The sequence below is a fragment of the Lactuca serriola genome, chromosome 2 (assembly GCF_051521515.1).
Source record: "Lactuca serriola cultivar US96UC23 chromosome 2, Lser_US96UC23_V15, whole genome shotgun sequence".
NCBI classification, from domain to species: Eukaryota; Viridiplantae; Streptophyta; class Magnoliopsida; order Asterales; family Asteraceae; genus Lactuca; species Lactuca serriola.
In genome coordinates, this window is record NC_136409.1 from 122,019,459 (window position 1) to 122,035,958 (window position 16,500).

At 39.5% G+C, this 16,500-nt stretch overlaps 1 long non-coding RNA gene and 1 pseudogene across 1 annotated transcript; one reads left to right on the plus strand and one right to left on the minus strand.

Moving 5' to 3' along the window:
• The first annotated feature begins 1,037 nt into the window (after window positions 1-1,037).
• Window positions 1,038-1,643, plus strand: LOC145086709 (uncharacterized). Its single transcript, XR_013700577.1, has 3 exons — window positions 1,038-1,102; window positions 1,261-1,354; window positions 1,448-1,643. It is a non-coding gene; the product is annotated as an uncharacterized LOC145086709 (long non-coding RNA).
• Window positions 1,644-7,721: 6,078 nt separating this feature from the next.
• LOC145089532 (IN2-2 protein-like) lies at window positions 7,722-11,948 on the minus strand (annotated as a pseudogene).
• Window positions 11,949-16,500: the final 4,552 nt, after the last annotated feature.

Genomic DNA, 16,500 nt, shown 5'->3' on the forward strand with positions numbered 1-16,500 from the left:
TTCATCTAAAAGAAGAAGAGAGAGATCAGATCAGGTTTGTCCATTTTTCTTTGTGGAACTCCATGTTATAGAGGTAATTTGGTAATTTAGTTTCAAACATAATAGTAGTAACCTGTATTGTATGGATTCAGGATAGGGTTAATTATGGTGATTCAATGTTCATGGAGACACCACGAGGCAAAGGTCTTCAATTCCCATTTTCTGTTGTTGATCGTGTTATTATAAAGTCCAATATCGCTCATTAGCTAAGGTTTCTGATACTTCATCATCACAGCAAACTTCAAGTAAGATAACACCCAATTGGCTCTAAACCCATGTGGCATCTTTAAATGTATCATGTTTCAAATGTATGTGTGTGTGTGTTCTAAAGATAATTGTGTAGCAAGTTTTGCATATGTGACTGATTCAATTTCACTTCAAGTGCCTTTAGCTGTGGGGTATCGATTATTATTTCATCATCTTCTCATTAGTTAGATTAAGTCATAATCTTTAATATATCTTTACCCTCATTATTTTCTATGATCATTTTTATGCTCATTTTCTTATCAACAGGTCTGAAGTTATACATTGGAAATTTACCATCACATATGGATGAGGTACTAGTGCAAACAACCAAGAGCAGGAGGATCCGTATGGTAGAAAGAAAAACCAGAAAAAGAAGTGTTGATAAACCCAAAACGAAACATCTTGAAGCAAGGTATACATATTAACAAACATTATTTGAGTTAATATATGAATCAAGAGTACATAAAACATTGAATTTGTTTTGAAAAGAGCATAAACTTACCTTAATATCTAATCACATGCATCATTGACTATTTACTAAACTCGATTTCAATTATGCAGAAAGATAAAAGACCTCTCATTGAACCATTATCAATGTCGACCCAAGTTGCTCCTATTCTTCATGACCAGGTAGTCACTCTAACTTACAATTTTGGAAAGGTATTGTTTTCATTTATAGTTAATTTCCCATAAAAAAAACTACATATATTAAAATATAATCTTTTAATTTGGACTTCAGGGAAAAGAGAAAGAAAACGTGAATGTTGAAGAAGCTAAAGAGCATAAGAAGAAAGCAAAGAAAAAGCAAGAGTATGAGGTGCATAATTTTCTTCTTTTGATTTCTTTGAAATATATTATATATTAACATGCCTTAATAAGATAAAAAGTTACAATGAAAATATATGAAAGTTGGATGCTATTTTAGCAGTTAGCCCACAGAAATATACTATATTTTTTACTATTTTTTGGTGGCAGAAAAATCTTCCTAGAAAGAAAAGAAGGAAACTGGAAGCATCTAAAGAGATGATGGGGGATGAAGCAGAAAATAGGGTATATGGCACAAACCTACGTCTCTCTCTCTCTCTCTCTCTCTCTCTCTCTCATTGTTATTATTTTCATAGCAATACAATTTTCATGATAATCATTTGGTTTCTTAATGTAGGTACAAAAGGAAAAGTTATACAAAACGATGCAAGAACCCATGATGCCAAATAAACTGTTTAAGAGCCACAACATTCCGGAGTCGTTTCCTATTGTGTCTGAACCCGGGATCTTCAACGCTACGAGTGTTGAAACCGTGATTAGCTCAGTGGCCATTATGGAGATGTTGAAAAAAGAACAACTTGATATTAGTTGTATTCTCTGGTATCAAATGTAAGTACTTTAACATTTACGGTATTAATGTTTCATATTATTTTACCATTATAATATATATTGTGTTTTCAGAATGCTACATTCACTCATGCTTGTATCAAGAATGGATAACAAATGTGGTTTTATAAACCCACAATGTATCACATTTACGAGATGTGAATACGATGATAGGGATGAAATAGATTATGTCATCAATGATCTTGTTGATATGATGAATTTTCATGAGGAAAAACAATTTTTTGTTGCACCATATTGGGAAAGGTATGATATTCTAAATGTCTTTACTGTTATGATATTTTTAATTAAAAGTTGTTTATGTTTAATTTGTTTAATCTTTATTAGGAAACATTGGATGTTGATAGTGATTTGTCCTCATCAATATAAAAGCTACATTTTGGATTCTGCCAGAGGGACAAAGACATTGAAAGACTACACAATAGTTGAAAATGTGAATAAGTAAGAAATTTATTATTTTAGTATTCGAAATGATATATCTTTTTATAAATTTTAACAAATCATTGTTGTTTATTTTTGTTTTAGGGCTGTTACAAGGTTTAAAAAAACAAAAACCAACAAATCACGTTTGTGTCCAATGACTTGGATTAATTAATCTTATTAACTAATATATATATATATATATATATATATATATATATATATATATATATATATATATATATATATATTCGAAAAGAAAACTCTCATACATATATAATTGTTTTAGTGTAATCAACAATTGTCCGATTGGGAGTGTGGTTACTACGTTATGAACTGGATGCATGGGTTTGTAATTTTTCGACAACATGGATTTCCGAAAGTAAGTATATTGTTAGATATTTTTTTTTTCATTTTTGTTTATTGTAATAAAGGCTCACCTTTGTTAAATAACAAATTTTTATCTTAATTTGTTTGTAGAACATTTTGAAGGACAAAAAACCATTTTCTAGTGAGGAATTGGAGGAACGTGTTAAAACATGGATGAGAACTTTTGGTGATAAAGTGAAGCCTTTTTGTAAGGTACACAAATTGTATTTCATGTTGTATTTGCTCATATTTTTTATGTTCTGGAGAATTTTTCACCCTTGCATTGCTATAGATGAAGTTGTTAATGGCCAAGGTCTTATAATTTGAGTTTTCATCATTAAAAGTTATTTGAGATTTTGAATCCTAAGTTTTCTTGTTAATTTTTGTAGGCATACAATGAATCAACCATAAAGGGGAAAGAGAGGTTAGAGGTGACAAAGGGGAAAGAGAGGTTAGAGATGTGACATTCACAAATTTTTTTCTGTTTAATGAACTTAGTTCATTGTAATTTTTTTTTCTATTTCTGAAAATGAAAACATGATCAGTGATGTCCCACTTCTTATGGTTGGAATGGAATCATATAGTAGGTTTGTATTTTGTAGAGATTGATCCATGGTAATCATATAGTAGCTTTGCAGAAATTGAAAAGTTTGTTTCAATTGGAATGGTGATCCATGTGTTCCAGAGCATCCATGGACTGGAATTGACTGTTTAATAAGGCTGGAGTGGAATTGGAGTGGAATTGTCAGTTTAATAAGGCTCTGGAATGCAAAGGGGATGTGAGACATCAAGTACGGTTGTTTATTGGTGTATTAGATGTGTATATATGGCGTATTAGATGATTGTATGTGTAAAATAGATAGGATAATATAATACGGTCAAATAGCCGTACTCTATTATGCATGTAATCTAATACACCCGTCTACTAATACGCCCTCTATGTGCGTATTATATTCACAATGTCTGTAATAAAACACCCTAGGCTCGAGTGTAAAGGATAGACACCATTACAAAACATAAAACATTTGTAATGTCTGTAATAAAACACCCTAGGCTCGAGTGTAAAGGATAGACACCATTAGAAAACATAAAACATTTGTAATGTACTTAATAAAACACCTAGGATCGAGTGTAAAGGACATGCACCATTAGAACTTAGTTAGTCATAGATACTACTTCCCTAGGCACGAGAGTAAAGAGTAATCTTAAAGATTGGAGACACGTCCACGGTGAACACTCCACAGAGATACGCGAGTGGAGGACCGCACCTATAACCAGAATCTCTTAGATAGGGAGCGTGACTTGAGTGTATAGATCTATACGGGACTGACAATCCCGCACCTAGCTGCTAGCTACAGCCGAACCGAAAGGTTCATGGGTGACGAAGTCATAAAAAGGATACTGGCCACGACTCGAGTCATATCTGGTCTGAAGTATGGTTATGGAACTCGCAATCAAGATTATGAACACTTCACAGTTAATTATTAGTTTTATGTACGTAATAAAACTAATGTACAATTAAGGATAATCAGACTTTCAGGAGAATTCGCACACACACACGTTCAGGAAAATATGGGATTTTCCTGGGGGATAACATTAAACATAATCAGAATTGGTAACAGTTCACACACACACACATGTAGGAAAATATAGGATTTTCCTGAGTAACAGTAGTACGTAACCAGAAAATTGTAACAAGTTGGATAACTAAACTTTACAATTCACAAGAATAATTATGTTTTCAGAATACATCTTTTTCATTACATTTTGGATTTGGTAACCAACTTTTAAGAAAATATGGGATTTTCTTGGATAACCACTTTTTCAGGAAACCAAAGGAACTCTTACATTTTTCACAAAACAAAACCGCTTATGAACTCACCAGCTTTATGCTGATTTTCAAACTGCTTGTATTCTCAGGTCCCTATTAGACAGGTACCCGACGATCTCTTTTGGCAAAGACGGAGTGCGTAGAAGACTCGTCTCATTTTGTTTATATATACTATGTATCACATGTATAACTTTACTTTTGAAACAAATGTAAACTATTATATATGTAATGTAACGGTTGTCTACTTTGCTTACTATGTGCATTGGATTTGATACTCAACGAGGAGTCCGCCCCGGAAATGTTTCCGCCTTCGGTTTTCGGGGTGTGACAATCACTATCGCTAAAACCTCTCAAACTTGCATCCTCAGTTCTAGTATAGATAAGCCCGTGATTGAGAGTACCATTTATGTAACGCAATATATGCTTACCAGCTTCCCAATGACTTTTCTTGGGATTCTCCATGAAGCAACTAATAACACTTACAGAAAACATGATGTCGGGTCTTGTTGCAGTTAAATACATAAGGCTGCCTACCATACTCCTATATAGACTAGGATTCACATCATCTTCGGATGTATTTTTTGAGAATTTTGATCCAAACTCCATTGGTGTAAAGACAGGTGAAGAACCCACCATGTTGAAGCGTTTAAGCAGTTCCTTAGCATACCTGTGTTGGGAAATTGAGATCATCTTTTGCTCCTACTTTACCTCTATTCCCAAGAAGTAATGCAATAGTCCCATGTCAGTCATTTCAAATTCTATTTTCATAGATTCCTTAAATTCACGAACCATTTCCTCTAAGTTTCCTGTAAAAACCAAATCATCAACATACAAACAAATAATTAAGATTTTTTTAGTAGCCTCTTTGACAAAGAGGGTATGCTCGAAGGGGCATTTCTTGAAGCCATTTTCCAGGAAGTACTTTTCAATTCTACTGTACCAGGCACGAGGTGCCTGCCTTAAACCATACAAGGCCTTTTTCAAGTGACAAACTTTATACTCTTCCCCCTTCTTCACATATCCAGTTGGTTGATCAATGTACACGTTTTCTTCAAGTGTGCCATTTAGGAAGGCCGATTTCACATCCATCTGATGCACATCCCATTCATTTTGTGCTGCTAAAGAAAGAACCAAACAAATTGTTTCTAGTCTGATTACCGGAGCAAATACCTCCTGGTAATCAATTCCCAACTTTTGTTTGTATCCCTTGGCGACTAAACTTGCCTTATATTTTTCAACCTCTCCTCTTTCATTAAGTTTGGTTTTATATACCCATTTGACACCAATAGATTTATGATCTTTGGGTGGATCAACTAGTTCCCATGTATCATTCTTCAGAATTGACCTTATTTCTGCATCCATTGCATCTCTCCATTTCTTATCTTGAATTGCATCTTCAAAAGTAACAGGATCAGCATCAACAAAAAGAGCATAGTCAGCCATGTCTTCAAAGTCCAATCTTTGAGTGTTTTCATATAGGTCTGCCAAGCTTCGTTTTTTCTTGATCCTTCTAACACGAGGTGGTTCTTCAGATGAACTTGAAGATTCATCGATGGATTGTACTGAGTTGTCATTAACAGGTGTGTGTGTGTGTATCCATCTCATTTCCCTCCTCATTGCTTTCTTTTCCTGAACAAATGCTCACCGGGATGTGTGCACTGTTCTCTTCACTTCTTAAAGGTTCATTCCAAGCTTTTGCTTCATCAAAAATAACATCTTTGCTTATGATTACCTTTTTTGTTACAGGATTATAGAGCTGGTATGCTTTTGTGTTTTTGCTGTAACCCACAAACACTGTTTTTTCGGATTTCTGATCGAGTTTTCTCCTTCTTTGGTCAGGAACATGTGCATAGGCAATGCACCCAAAAACCTTTAAATGTCCTACACCCGATTTAAGACCACTCCAAGCTTCCTGTGGTGTCATGTTGTTTACACTTTTTGTTGATGTTCTGTTGATCAGATATGCTGCACATGCTATTGCTTCAGCCCAAAATTCCTCTGGTAATCTCTTTCCCTGTAACATGCACCTTGCCATCTCTCCAAGAGTCCTGTTTTTTCTTTCAGCAACCCCGTTTTGCTGGGGTGTGTAACTTGCAGTTAGTTGATGATGTATGACATTCTCTTTCAAGAAAGATTGAAGACAAAAAGCAGTGTATTCCCCACCACGATCAGACCTTAAACATTTGATTTTGTGTTCACTTTGATTTTCAACCCAAGCTTTAAAGATCACAAAGTAATTGTAGGTCTCCGATTTTTCTTTAAGAAAGTAAATCCATATTTTCCTGCTAAAATCATCTATGAAGGTTAATACATACCTACTTCCTCCGATTGACAGTGTTTTCATAGGACCCCAAATGTCCGAGTGGACCAATTCGAGAGGCTTTGATGCCCTCCATGCCTTGTCTTGAGGAAATGACTTCTTTGAATGTTTACCCAACGCACATGCTTCACATACATCATTTGCAACGACGATAGAGGGTAACCCATGTACTAGTTGGTGTTTATGCTTGTATGTGAGAGCACCAAAGTTTGCATGGCCAAACCTGTGATGCCACAGACGTGACACATCTTTTGTGTTTGTGTAGAGAGAGAAAAGATTGTCCCCATCAAACTTGATAGGAAACATCTTGTTCACAGTCATCTTTACTCTCCCGATCAAATTATTATTCCTGTCTTTTATCTCACAGAATCCATTTTTAAACCGTAAATCATACCCTTTCATAATAAGTTGTCCCACACTCAATAGGTTATGTCTCAAACCTGGTACGTAGAACACATTAGAGATATTCTTTTCATTATCTCTAATCTTAATGGATATCACTCCATTCCCTGCCACACTAAGCTTGTTATCGTCCCCAGTTCGGACTTCCCTTTTCTTTGAGTCTTCTAGACTAACAAACAGGTCTTTATTCCCTATCATATGGTTACTGTAACCACTATCTAGATACCACAAGGTATCTTGCACTGAATCTTGAACACTAAGCATCATGAACATCGTGTCATCATCATTGCTTTCTTCGTTGTGAATGAAACTAGACTCCGTTCCTTCATCTGCAATTCTTTTTCTGCAGGCTTTCTTGACATGACCGAACTTATGGCAATAATGGCACTGTATTTGTGGTTTTCTTTGATTCTTGCCTTTGTTGGTGTTTCCGGGTTGATTATCTATAGCCTGAAAGGCGTGTTCCAGTATAGGGGATTCAAACTGCTTCATCGTAAGTTCATGGGATTGAAGCGTACCCAAAAGATTTTCTAATGAAAAATCCTCCAATTTTTTCGACTCCTCTATAGCCACAACGACGTATTCGAATTTTTTTGTGAGGCTTCGCAAGATTTTCTCAACAACCCTCCTATCTTCAAGGATTTCTCCATTTACGCGCATTTGATTTATAAGGATTATTACCCGATTGTAAAAGTCTTCTATGGATTAAGTTTCTTTCATTCTTAATCCATCGAACTCACAACGAAGCGTCTGCAATCTAACAATCTTAACCTTTTCTTCTCCTCTGTATGATTTGTGCAAAATATCACAGGCCTCCTTTGAAGTGTCAGAGGATGAAATTCTTTCAAATATTTTTTCATTGACTGCTTGGTATATTAGAAATAAGGTCCTTCTATCTTTCTTCCTCAAATCATTCAACTCTAATATCTCAAGCGCAGTCAATATGGTGGGTTCTGTGGGTTCATCGATTCCGTGTTCAACAACATCCCAAAGATCCTGAGATTCAAACAACACTTTCATTTGGATATTCCAGTGAAAGTAATTCTTTCCATTTAGTTTTGGTAACTGCGGTTGAGATTGTAATCCGTTCCCAGAAGTTGATGCCATGAAGATTGGCTCTGATACCAATTTGTTGGAAGAAATTATGGATAAACAAGAAGAAGATGATTTATCATACGTAAATGTCAACTGCTTTATTAATTCACAGAGTTTATATATTTATATGTCCCTAACGTCCCTAACCATCACGTCCATTCATTAGGACGGTTACATCACTGATAACGACTTTTACTATAAACACCAACTAACTGACTATAATTAGATAATATTTACAAAGTATCTAGCTTAACTCTAACAAATTGGAATGGAGGTGAGCTGAATGGAAAATATATTGAGAAAAGTTAACCAACAAACCTTACGTAAGTCGCCATCTTCCAACTTCTCAACAATCCTTGGACCAGATGAGAAGAAACCCCGTCCTAGAGGACTGTATGTAACAATCCCGATCCCAAGTTCTCTGATAACGTATGATATATATACATAAGAATTGAACTTCAGATTTTTTGATACATGTTTATTGAGAAAATTAGAAAAAGAAAAACAGGAAAGAAAAGACAGCCAACCTGCATGTAGGAATGATTTCTTCTTCTGCATCTCTTGTCCACAAGGACCATTCGAGTTGTATAGCTGTTAATGGGTGCACAGCATGAGCTCTTCTGATGGTTGATGTTGACGCCTCCGATAATCCAACATATTTGATCTTTCCTTCTTCCACAAGCTCCTTTAGTGCTCCCATGGAACAAGAAAGATAAAAGATCTTAGGAGATCGATATAAATGGATAATGAATTTAAGCAGGACTGCAACAGAACGACATGTAAAGAGGAGGAAATTAACAGTGATTTCAATAGGCACACGGTTGTCAATCCTGTGCTGATAATATAGATCAATACAATCGACGCCTAATCTCTTCAAGCTAGCTTCACAAGCATACTTTACATAGGCCGGGTCTCCGGAGACGTCCATGTGATTACTGCTCTCGTATTTGAACCCGAATTTGGTACCCAGCTGCACTTTTTCCCTCCCCTCTCCAGTCAAAGCCTGTTTTACAAAAAAAAATGTTTGCTAATCAGTCTACACAAGAAACGATACTTAAACCGTAAGTTGACTGAATCAAAACATGAAAAAACCCATGTGCTCTACGATCTTAAAACTAATTGGGAGCGACATTTGATCAATGTAATATTTAGTTATGAAGCTTGTAATAGTAGAAGAATGTTACCTTGCTGATAAGAACTTCGTTGGTTTGAGGGCCGTAGATGTCGGAGGTGACTAGAAAGGTAATGCCGGCGTTAATGGCGTGCTGGATGAGCTTGATCATGTCAGGTTCAGGTTTGGGTTTTAATTTCCATATAAATAAGACATTCCCATACAACCTAAACCCTAAGCCGATACCTCTAGACCCTGTGAACCTAGTTTGACTTTACGAACTCCTGCCATTTTCGAACTTTGTTGTTCTTTTATAAATTGACGAAAGCAACGCCTGACAGCTTACTTATATAGGGAACGAGAAGCGGAGAGTTTGGAAGGCGTAGGTACCAAAGTAATTGACTTTTTAACGTTAGAAATGAAGAAGAATATATAACACTTACTTACAAATGTACATAGCGTTTTTAATTTAACCAAGTGTTCGACTAATTATAAATGAGAAGTCGACATAGGTTATCTAGTTTTTGGTACACAGTACATGATTTAATCATAGGTATGCATACACCCCAGTTTACATGCTTTTTTACCTAAATTTTATATAGAATTTTTTTTATTATTATAATTGATTTTCATTAATGGCCCCATACTAATAATAATAATAGTTTTATATTATACACCCCTTACAATCATCTCTTGATCTGATATCATAATAATATTATGATCAACTTGGGTAATTTCTCAGTTACTGTTTTTAATCAACTTTTTCTTTTTCCAATTCATAATACCCGAATTGAAAATCTTGTATTTGATTGTTTTGGGTAGTTAATCAATGAAAGAGACGAGTTAAAAGAGAACATGTACATGCGCACACAAAACTTAGCATTTATGATACAAACCCATGAAGTGATACACGATCTGGACAGTAGACTAATTCTCATGATTTCTTTTTCCATTATGCATGTTGCCACGTTTCCCTTTTTTTAGGAATGCCATGCTAGCTATTTCCTTTCAGTAACTTTGCACGTCTTCAATTCCTAGTTAGTTGCAATCTTTTCTTTAAATACCTTGTAATTTGCATTGGAGAATATAGCAGAAAATTGTCTCAATTATCAGTTGTTTAGTTGTTTATTTAGCTAGTATCTTCTATCTCCTATATCTATTTCTACAGGGGACTTGCCATCCATAATTTGGCTGTATCAATTTATGTGTGTTTTTAAATGACGTGGCCTGCAAACAAAGGAGAATACACAAATTAAGCGTAGCATTCATGTGTCTTTTTATTGTTATGGCCCTGTAATCAACTTTGTACGTTGCTGCTGCAGCCTACCGGTAGGGTGTTAGAATTATAATGTAGACTTGTTTTATAAACTATAGTTAGTGTGAATTAATGTTAGGCAGTTAAAATGGATGGTTAATTTAGTTACCTTAACTGTCAAATATGGCAGTTAAATTTGGAAGTTAGGTATTTAGGAAAAGATGTAGTGGTTAGAAGGGTTGTATCGTTTTGGTACTAGTGCCTATATATGTATCAAATTTATGTAATCTTCTGTTGACTTAATAAAAGAATTAATGTGTTTGTTGTGTAAAGAAACTCTCCTTTGCATTCTTCCCGATGCACATGATCTTGCAACTTCTGATATGTTAGATTAAATCCAATGTTAATTGTATATTTGTATGTTTAGTACAGATCTATACAATTATATAGTTTAGGGGTCCTTTATATAAATATGTTACTCTATGTATTATATATATTGATGAATGAGATTGACAGTGATGACTCCGGTATGGGACACCATTCGAGGGGCCCAGGCGGAGGCCGTGAGACCGGAAAACCGCTAGAGGGAGCGAGTGAACGGGCAGGTATCGGAGTTTGTTACCGATAGTCGAGGACTTATGAGCTTTCAGGGTTGGGTTTGGGTACCGTTTGTGGGCGGAACGCGTACCGTCTTGATGGAGGAGGCGCATAGATCGAAGTTCTCGATCCACCCTTGGGCCACTAAGATGTATTTGGACTTGAAGAAGGAGTATTGGTGGCCCTGTATGAAGAGGGATGTTGCATGGTTCGTAGAAAGGTGCTTGACCTGTCGCAAGGTTAAGGCCGAGCACCAGCATCCACATGGTAAGTTGCAGCCGTTAGAGATTCTCGAGTGGAAGTGGGAACAGATCACCATGGATTTTATCACCAAATTGCCGAGAACTGCCAGGGGTGTCGATGCAATTTGGGTAATTGTGGACAGGTTGACGAAGAGCGCTCACTTCCTTGCCATCAGTGAGAGCTCTTCCGCGGAGAGGTTGGCAGAGTTGTACATTAGGGAGGTGATATCGCGGCATGGAGTACCGATCTCGATCGTCTCAGATCGAGATGTGCGTTTCACTTCTAGATTCTGAAAGAAATTTCATGAGGAATTGGGTACGAGGCTGCATTTAAGTATCACATACTACCCACAGACCGACGGGCAGAGCGAGCGGACGATTCAGACGCTCGAGGACATGCTTCGGGCATGTGTACTGGATTTCGGCAGGAGTTGGGACACGTATTTTCCCTTGGCTGAGTTTTCCTATTACAACAGCAATCACTCAAGCATTGTTATGCCACCCTTTAAGCTGTTGTATGGAAGGAGGTGTCGTACCCCCATTTGCTGAGGTGAGATAGGGCAACGTGTGATGGGTAGTACAGAGATAGTGCTTCAGACGACAGAGCAAATACGGCAGCTCTTCCTTGCCATCAGTGAAAGCTCTTCCGCGGAGAGGCTGACCAGTTGCGATTATGGATCGGAAGGTCAAGGTTTTAAGGAACAAGGAAGTGCCCCTGGTGCCGGTCCAGTGGCAACATTGGAGGGGGTCCGAGCTGACTTGGGAACCGGAGCGCAAGATGCGTGAGCAGCATCCAGAGTTATTTGCGTAATTAGACTTCGAGAACGAAGTCTGATTCTAGTGGGGGAGAATTGTAACATCCGGACTCCCAGGTATCTTATTTATGCTTTAATATTGACTTTTTGGAGAGAGACTCGGCGAGTAGGCGCTCAGACTCGCGTAGTAGGAGCGCGGATGGTCAGACTGATTTAATGGTGCACTCGGCGAGTCCATGCTGTTTAATGAATCCCTAATCCCCGGGGTTTGAGACCTATTTAAAGGGGATTATAGCCACCATTTGCGGCTACCAGACCCTTGAGAGAAACCCTTATTGTGCTTGAACGTTTGTGAGAGAGAAGAAGCCATTATTGGACCTTTCTGGGTTTGTTTTGCTAGAAGAAGTTAATTCCAGCTTGGAGGAGGCCAAGGAAGTTGCATATTCGTGGATTTCAAGCAGAGGGCATCATCTTTGCGGTAGCATATCGACCCTCTTTCTGTTTTGTTAAGGTATCCATGGATCTAGGGTTTCCTATGCCCTTTATTGTGTTGATTTGTTGAGAATAAGGTCCCTTATCATGTTTAGACTTCAGATCTGGACCCATAGTGGTCCATAGAAGGTTATCCATCTTGCTTTATGTTGGGTTATGGTAGAGATGAACTTAGAGTGTTGTATTTGGGACCAAATCATCAAGTAGTGTCATTTGGATGTTGCATGTGTATCAAGTTTGAACCTTTACGTGTTTATTGAGCTTGGGGAGGTTAGATCTATGGATTAGAGGAGCAGATCTGACCTCAGATGGTCATTTGAGTTTGAGCATGGCTTGAACTCGCCGAGCTCAAGAACAGACTCGGCGAGTAGGATGAGTTTCCCCCATAAATCACGCAGATGGTAACTCGCTGAGTTGGGGAAGTGACTCAGTGAGTCATTTGGGGGTTTTGAGGACGTGAGTTCATGACTGAACTCGCTGAGTCATAATTGTGCACTTGGCGAGTTTGGTCAAAGGGTTGTTCGTTGACTTTTGTTGACTTTTAGGGCTGGTTAACTTTAGAGTATTTGGGAGTTGAGAGGGGTAAAATGGTCTTTTAGCATCCTAAGAGTGCTAAGAGAAGGAATGGTCTTGCTTTGGGAATTGTGTTGATGTCGAGTGTTTATTTTCGTATGATTAGGCGGAGGCTAAATCCTATTTCACGGAGACCGAGATTTTCGAGTGACCGAGTTACACGAGGTGAGTCTTCTCACTATACATTACCTAGAGTGGTATTATGAGTTGACCGAAAGGTCTTATGTGCTATGTATGAGATTCTGTGCCATGTATGAGATTATGCGCTATGTGATGTATGTATGATATATAATTGTATAGACCGGACCGGAGGCTCCAACGATTCAGACCGGTTCGGAGGGCCCAACAAGCTATGACCGGACCAGAGGGTCCAACGAGCTACGGGACTGGAGGGTCCCGCTGAGACACATCGGTCAGAGGGTTGTACAGTAGACTCGAGTGGTGTATGTGTTGTATGTGGTATTTTGGGGAACTCACAAAGCATTTATGCTTACAGTTGTTGTGTTATGTGTTTCAGGTACTAGTGAGGACCGTGGGAAGGCGCCGACATGAACCGTACACACCGAGAGGAGATTTGAGTTATGATCTTGGGGACATGTTTGATTAATAACTATTGTGAAACACTTTTTGAGGATGTTTTATATTTAAAATATGGTTGTTGAAAAATGAAAATTTTGTTTTGGAAATCTCATCGTTACAAGTTGGTATCAGAGCCTTGGTTTGAGGGATTCGGATGCACCTTCGGGCGTATTTGAACTCAAACTGAGGATTTGAGAGATTTTTTATAAAACAAGTTTTTAAAAGAGTAAGAGGTTTAAAAAAAGAGAGAAGAGCAGAGCAGAGCAGTGTGTACGGTCAGCGAGCACCCGAACGGTGAATCCCCAAAATACCCTTACATTCTGTGTTATAAGAATATGCTATGTTATGTTATACATGCCAGAGTAGGCTAGGTACTCATATTAGGACTAGAGTGGCCTAATTTGTGATGCCTTAGCCTAGGAGATTACTGTTGCTATGAGATGCCTTGAGAGTAAGTAGGTAGCAGATGAGAGATCTATCGGAGGGTAGCCAATGCATAGCGAGAGTAGAGTACTTGTGATCCGAAATCCAAGGAGGAGGATTTGGGGTGAATGCTGATGCGGTGTGGTCAGTAGTATAGGACCTGTAATACTGAAGACACCGGATCAACGAGCAGTCCAAGTAAGAATCCTTTGGATATTGGAGGACGAGTAGGGTTGCGTTATCGAGTGCGAGTATGCTCGATCGAGTCTCTGATATTTTTATGTTGTATTTCAGAGACATCATGGTTGGGACACGACACACACCGGGGAGCAGTGGTGTCAGCGACGAGGAGATCCGTCGATTGATTCATGAGGAGGTGGCTGCTGCCATCCGGGCTGAGATTCCAGAGATGTTCGGGGACATTAAGACCACATTGATTGAGACCTTTGACGAGCGGTATGCAACAATGACTGAGGCTGCGGCTGCTGTAGCTACTGCTGCTGTTGCTGCTGTCGGACCTTAGGGAGGTGACTCGTTGTTGTTTCGGGAGTTCAGCAACACGAAGCCACCAGAGTTTGATGGGATGCAGGACCCAATTGCTGCGATGAGATGGGTTTCTGACATCGAGGGGTATTTCTATACGTGTTCTTGTCCAGAGCACTTGAGGGTACGGTTCGCTCTGAAACAGCTCTGCTTGGGAGCGAAGGATTGGTGGAAGTTCGTGACGGAGAGCTTCACTCTGGCAGAGATTTCTGAGGTGACCTGGGAGAGGTTCACCGCCATGTTCAGAGAGGAGTAAGTTCCCCCGGTGGAGAGGTAACGGTTGATTCAGGAGTTCTTGACCCTCAAGCAGGGTACTGATTTTGTCACAGTTGTTACCAGGAAGTTTCATGAGAGGGCGATGTTTTCCCCTGAGCAGGTGTCTACGAGCAGGCTCACATGAGCCGGTACTGAGTGTTCTGAGAAGAGATATTCAAGAGTTCGTGGTGAACTCGACTTACCGGACATTTGCTAAGCTCCAGGAAAATGCCCAGAAAAGGGAGATTGAGTTGGAGACTTAGGCCAGAGGAGGCCGAGTCACAGATGATGGACTGGCGACCGGCTTAGTCTCAGCCGGCAGCCCAGTGGGCTAAGCCCGCTGATTCGAGATCTGGGAGCGCGAACGGCCGCACTTGCGGGAAGTGCGGCAAGAGTCACGAGGGGTCGTGCAGGGCAGGGGTATGCTAAAAGTGCGGGAAGGAGGGGCATATCGCGAGGGATTGCCCCAAGGGATTCTCTGTTTGCTTCCATTGCAACCAGACCGGCCATCGGAAGGCCGAGTGCCCTCAGCTACAGCAGGGATCTGCGCCTGCGGCTAGGGCTACCGAGGTTCGTCCAGTGAAGGCCGAGGCACCAAAGGCCCGCGGGAGAGCCTTCCAATTGACAGCAGAGGAGGTCCGCGCAGCACCCGACGTTGTGGCTGGTATGTATTCTTCTCTCTATTTATTTGAGTCTGAGATATTATGCTTATATCATGTTATGCGTAGGTACTTTTCTTGTGAATTTTGTACCTGCCTTAGTGCTATTTGACTCAAGAGCGAGTCGATCTTTTGTGTCGTTAGCTTTTAGTCGTCATATCAGTATTTATCGAGAGGCCTTGAGTCGACCTCTGTGAGTTTCTATAGCTAACGAGCAAGCAGTGTATGCCACAGAGGTGATACGAGGATGTAGACTTGAGATCTTCGGTGTGGGGTTCCCGATCGATCTAGTCCCGATTGCGATGGGGGACGTATGTGTCATAGTGGGCATGGATTGATTGAACCAATTTGGAGCTATTATAGATGGCATGCGTCAATGGTGACGATTCGAGACCCTAGTGGGGGAGTACTTACGGTGTACGGTGAGGGTACCCATCCTAAGTCAGCATTTTGTTCGGCGAGTCCACGCTGTTTAATGAAACCCTAATCCCCGGGGTTTGAGACCTATTTAAAGGGGCTTATAGCCACCATTTGCGGCTACCAGACCCTTGAGAGAAACCCTTATTGTGCTTCAGCGTTTGTGAGAGAGAAGAAGCCATTATTTGTAACAGCCCGGAATTTCAAATATTGATATAATTATGATTTTGGGGGTGTTTTAAGAGGGGACTCGGCGAGTTGGAGCCTAGACTCGCCGAGTAGGATCGCAGACCGGGTCACGGGTTCGCGACTGGACTCGACGAGTCCAGATATGGACTCGGCGAGTCTGCGCTGTTTGGCGAAAACCCTAACCGTTCAGGTTTGGGACGTATAAGAGGCACTTATAGGCCGTCATTGTCCGTCTTTAGTCGACTGAGAAGAACCCTAAACGGCTGTGGGCATCTGGAGCAAGATTGAAGGATATTAGG